Source organism: Zea mays, chromosome 1, assembly GCF_902167145.1.
Source record: "Zea mays cultivar B73 chromosome 1, Zm-B73-REFERENCE-NAM-5.0, whole genome shotgun sequence".
Lineage (NCBI taxonomy): Eukaryota > Viridiplantae > Streptophyta > Magnoliopsida > Poales > Poaceae > Zea > Zea mays.
The window spans coordinates 220,583,984-220,590,108 of record NC_050096.1 but is presented as its reverse complement, the minus strand read 5'-3'; positions in this window follow the sequence as shown (position 1 = coordinate 220,590,108).

Genomic DNA, 6,125 nt, shown 5'->3' with positions numbered 1-6,125 from the left:
AGATTCTAGCGCAATCCGAAGGTGCTTTTTCCTTCGAAGATGCAAGGGATCCATCGGCCGAAGCTAGCATGGTTGGTGGAAAATTTTTCACCGATATATGGGATAATGGTGGCCGAGAAATGGCCCGAGAGATTATTCAAAGAAGCGAAAAGGGCATTCACGATGCTAGAGAAGTAGCTGAGGCTGCTGAGAAGAGCGCAGAGCCCGAAGGTCAATTAGGTATTATCTAATAGCTTTTATTGTGCTGTAATTTTAGGTTTTAAGATTCGTTTGCAATTTGTCATAGCAATGTGGCCGTATCCTGTTCTACTTCAGATTCTGCTAAAGCCCCTTCGGACACTCAGCCGAAAGGAGACGACGAAATAAAAAAGATGGCTGAAGCTATTATGGACGAAGTCGTCAATCGACTTCTAAACGAGGCCGCAGAAGTCGTCTTGAGAGAGGATTAAGTATTATTGTAAAAACTTCTGAAATGTGATATATATCGTAACATTTTGTAACCCTGAATGTAATATACCTGTTTTTCTTGCTTAATTCTTTACGATGCATTAAACTTTACACGTACCGCTTTTGAGTCTTTGACGAAAAAACACCTTCCCTTCTTTTCATGCTTCGTGAAGAAGAATTTTTCAACAATATCGTGTTCTGATGAATAATATCTAGGCTTCGTGAAAATATTTTCCGAAGCTACACCTCCGAAGATCGATAATGTATCTCCCTGTGACATTATGATTTTTCCCTTTCTTCAAAACGTTCTTCTGTAGATTGATATTGTGTCCACCTCTTGTGCCATATGCAACATGATGTATGATGCTTATGCTATGCGAAATGATGCGATGATGTTATGTTATGTGATGTGATGCGTATTCCGAAGATGCACACGCATCCCTGCAATAAAACACACAATTTTTTACAAGCCTCCCTTAGGAGCTTCTTCGCCTTTTACTTTAGCGGAATCAGCGTTTATTTTTCGCTGTAAGCCTCCCTTAGGAGCTTCTTCGCCTTTTACTTTCAGCGGTATTCGCGTTGACTTTTCGCGCTTCGCCTTTTACTTAGGCGGTATCAGCGTTGACTTTTCGCTGTATGCTCTGCATTCCCTTTGGAACGACTTTGGAGCAGAAAACTTACACTGCGCTCCCTCTGGAGCGGCTTTTTGTGACTTCGGCAAACTTACTCTGCGTTCCTTAGAACGACTTTTTGTTACTTCGAAGAATTTTCAATAGTTCGAAGGTCCTCTTTGCTGTCGCAAGTCTTTCAACAATTTAAGCCTGTGAAGAAAATATATTTTCCTTGTGGGAATCGACGAAACTATTTACATGAAACCTGAACAATGTCCTTTATTACAGAAAATAAAACTGAATGAAAAAGATAGGATATTTGTCAATAGATGTGCTTTGACTCTGGCACAGTGCTGTTAACTGTGCGAGCTTCAGACTGCTCTCTGAAGTCCCTTTGGTGTGGAGCATATTGGCTCCCTTCTGGCTGCTGGCCTTGTTGCAGCGGTGGTGGAGGCAGAGGTTGTTGCCAGGAAGCCTGAGGTTGACTCGCCGAAGCAACAGAAACTGCAGGGTGATTGCCTACATACTCTGGGATGTAAGGCGAATGATACGAAGCAGTGTGCATGACCTGCTTCGGCTGAGCCTGCTGTGCTGCTGCTTCGGCTATTTCTTTTTGCTTCTGGATGGTAACATGGCACATCCTGGTGGTATGACCTTTGTTCTCACCACAGAATAAGCAAAAGATTCTTCTCGGTTGATCACCAAATCTTCCTCCGAAGCCCCTGGCGCCTCTGCCCCTTGGAGCTGGTGGTCGGAAAGAGCCTTGCTGTTGCCCCGAAGCCTGTGAGGAACATTGTGGCCTTTGCTGTTGGCTCCCTCTATCATCATTTTGTGTAGAGTTATGAATTGATCTAACGTGCCTCGGGTAGAACCTCCCTCCGAAGCCCCTGGTCATTTCAGAAAACCTGAAGGCCTCCTCCCTTCTTTGGCGAAAATCATTATCGGCCCGAATGTACTCGTCCATCTTCTGGAGCAGCTTCTCCAAAGTTTGAGGGGGCTTCCTAGCGAAGTACTGAGCTGACGGTCCTGGCCGAAGCCCCTTGATCATGGCCTCAATGACAATTTCATTGGGCACCGTTGGTGCCTGTGCCCTCAGACGCAAGAACCTACGGACATACGCCTGAAGGTATTCTTCGTGATCCTGGGTGCACTGGAACAGAGCCTGAGCAGTGACCGGCTTCGTCTGAAACCCTTGGAAGCTAGTTAACAACAAGTCCTTCAGCTTCTGCCATGAAGTGATCGTTCCTGGTCGAAGGGAGGAATACCAGGTTTGAGCAACACTCCTGACAGCCATAACAAAAGATTTGGCCATGACTGAAGCATTGCCACCATACGAAGATACTGTTGCTTCGTAGCTCATCAAAAACTGCTTCGGGTCTGAGTGGCCATCGAATACGGGAAGTTGAGGCGGCTTGTAGGACGGAGGCCAAGGTGTAGCCTGCAGCTCAGCGGACAGAGGAGAAGCATCATCAAAAACAAAATTCCCATGATGGAAATTGTCATACCAGTCATCTTCGTTGGGAAAACCCTCCTGATGAAGGTCTTGGTGCTGAGGCCTTCGGTGTTGCTCATCCTGGGCAAGATGACGAACTTCTTCAGAGGCTTCGTCTATCTGCCTCTGCAGTTCAGCTAGCCTGGCCATCTTTTCTTTCTTCCTCTGTACTTGTTGATGAAGCATCTCCATATCTCTGATTTCTTGATCTATCTCGTCCTCTGGTGGTGTCGGACTGACAGCCTTCCTTTTCTGGCTTCGGGCCTCCCGCAGGGAGACTGTCTCCTGATTGTGGTCCAGTGGTTGCAGAGCTGCAGCCCCAGTCGCTGAAGCTTTCTTCGGCGCCATAACAAAGGTTTATGATCGCCGAAGGTGTTCAAAAAACTTCAAAGAGTGGAAGTGAGTTCACCGGAGGTGGGCGCCAATGTTGGGGACTTGTTCTCAAATGCTATGAGTTAAGAACAAGGCAACATAGAAAATGTTAATCGCTAAAGTCCTTCGTCCTTCGAAACATTATTTCCCCTAGGGTATAATGGTTTTCGGACGAAGGTTATGAAGGGTATACCTTCATAAATTCATTATATAATGACGAAGGATGAAATGTAAGGAATATAAATGACAACATGAACAATTATGTATTATTATTAAGCATAAACAGAAATATCGTTGAATTACAAGTGTACCTTCAAATGGAAGGAGATGATAGTACAAGCGTGACGCAAAAAGCGAATGCCAAGTCAGTGTGTCCAGTACGGGGGTACTGTTCACCTATTTATAGGCGCGGGACATAACCCATACAAAATTACATTCATGCCCTTTACACTTGATAATAATTCTATAGTAATCTGTCGAGGTCTAAATAGCCTTTTCATCTTTAAGTCGGTTTCACCTTCTGCTGTCAGGCCGAAGCTTTCCTGCTTACACCTTCGACGCTGCACCAACCTTCGCATTATTCTGGTCTACTGTGATGCCTGACTTGAGTCCGAAGATACCTGTTCTCACATTATACTCCAGAAACACTATTAGATCCTGTTTTTGAGGACCTTCGGATGCCGAAGGTCCCCAACAGGAGTGGATACCTGTTTTTTTCAAACATGACTATTGTGGGCTTATGGTGTCTACGCAACGTAGCGAGAGCATGAACAAACTCATGAAGAGCGCTCATGTAGATTCAAACACCCCACTTCATGAGTTTGCTAAGCAAATGTTGAAACTACTGCATAGCAGGAAGATGCAAGAAGGAAAGGAAACACTAGGATGTATGGTATGTAATATTATTTATGCATTATACTATTTAGTAGGCTCGCACGACGTAACTAATTATTTTATATGCAGGGTCAAAAAGAAACCACAACTCTATATATGTTCGAAATTAGGGTTGCAAGGGCATACACCAGGGCTGTGATGAATAGATTTGAGGAGTCAATAAAATACGCTACTGCATATAGGATAACACTTGATCCAGATGGAGGCGCAAATGATTGGTTGGTGCAGCATACATCAAGATCAAAAAGAATCGTGTGGGGGCAACACCAATTCAAAGTGAACGCAGATGTAGAGGCAGGAAAGTTTAAATGTGAATGCAAACAGTGGGAACACACAGGTAAGCAAAAGTTAAGAAATAACGTCATATTATTTATACGATAATAATTAAAGCTGAATGTGAAATGTTGCACCCTTGTTTAAATGTAGGACTATTTTGTGTGCATCTAATCTGAACATTCATGCACATTCAACTAGAGAGGATACCTAAGGAATACATTCTACAGCGTTACACATACTCAGCTAAGCAAGATGTGGAATTTTCAAGAGATGACAGGAAAATGAGTGGAAAAGATGGAGAAACAAAATCATATAGGCAAAAAATGTTGCTTAAAAAGGCAATGAAGGTAGTAAACCAAGCTAGTATGTCAAAGGCAGGGAGTGATAAGGCTTTGGACACAATGGATGAACTGTTGGAGATGCTTGGGCGTTTAGAGCCAGATATAGGATGTGAAGATGCTGGTGGTGCAACTACTGGAGAGGGCAACCATGTGGGTGTTCTTTTATATAAAAGTGTTGAAAATTTTATTCAAAACTTAATTATTGCTAATTGTAAAAATTAAACGTTGCAGGGCGAAGAGGATGATGTTGGAAACGCTGAAGATGAACATGTATCGCAATGTGATAACGAGGAGCATGTGGCAGTACATTCACGACAACAGGTAATATTATGGCAAAAAAACAATGTAATTTATGTATAGTGCAAACAAATGGGATGATTTATACATTATTTGTAATATTGACTATAATGCACTAATGAGTAGGATGGAGGCTTAAATATTGATGCACATCATCAATCTGAACTGCAAATGACGCTTGTTGGAAATGATGATTGTGAAGGAACACAATATGGGGATGTTAGAAAGGTATGAAATCTAAATTTATTACATTGCAGATATTATGTATATTTAATGGTAGTAACTATTTATAATTTGGCATCATAACATATGTACCTATAAATACTTCTTTGTATGGCATGTAGAGACTGGAATATGATGTAGATGGCATAAGCTTATTGCGTCCAATTAATGCAAGCCAAAGGGAAGGACAATAAAAACTAGTGAACAAAGAGTTCTAAAACTGGGTGCGAAAGGAGAAAAGAAGAAGACTCGAAAGTGCCAAAAATGTGGCATTGCTGATGGACACAACAGTCGAACCTGCTTGTCTGTAGAGGAAAATAGGGTTAAATTGGCTAGCCTTGCCGATAGAAAAAGAGGACGACCACCTGGGTCTAGAAACAAAAATTCAACAATGGCCCCACAGTGGAATGAGACATCCACATCAAAAAAACATAAACATACTGATTCTGAAGAACATGGTTCGGATGACGATAATTTGGCAGAATTGTAAAACATTTATACATAAATAATGGATGATATTGAAATGTTATGATCATGATACTATTTGATGATTATGAATATTTACGTTAAAAGCTCACTGTATGGATTATATCTATTAATGCGACGTAATTATTTGTTATGAGCTATGCTACTGATGGGTTTGTTTGGCTATATAATCATATATTCACTGCATCTCGTACAATATTTATGTTGAAAGAATCAAATATCCGGCGAAATGAAGTCAATATGTAGGGGCTTGCGCCAAACAAAAATACTAAATGAATAAGCGTAAACATGTTCAGTTATATGCATAAACAGCATCAGATTTATGCATAACTGAACAAATATAGGCAGCACATTAACACTGGATAAACAAAGATAGGCGCATTCAGTAAATAAGTACATAAAACAAGGTAAACCTGTTCATTTATATACGTAAACATTATCGGTTTTTTTGCATAGTCAATACAAGGAATTATTGAAAATATTGAACAGAACTGATCAAAGATAAGCAGCACAATGAAGCTGGATAAACAGGCGCATAAAGTAAATAAGTATACAAAAAAACATAAACTTGTTCAGTAATATGCATAAACAGTATCAGGTTTTTGCATAATCAATCCAGAGAATAACTGAAAAACTGAATAAATGAACTTAGAAAGAAAGCATATAAATGAAGAACATCACTGAATA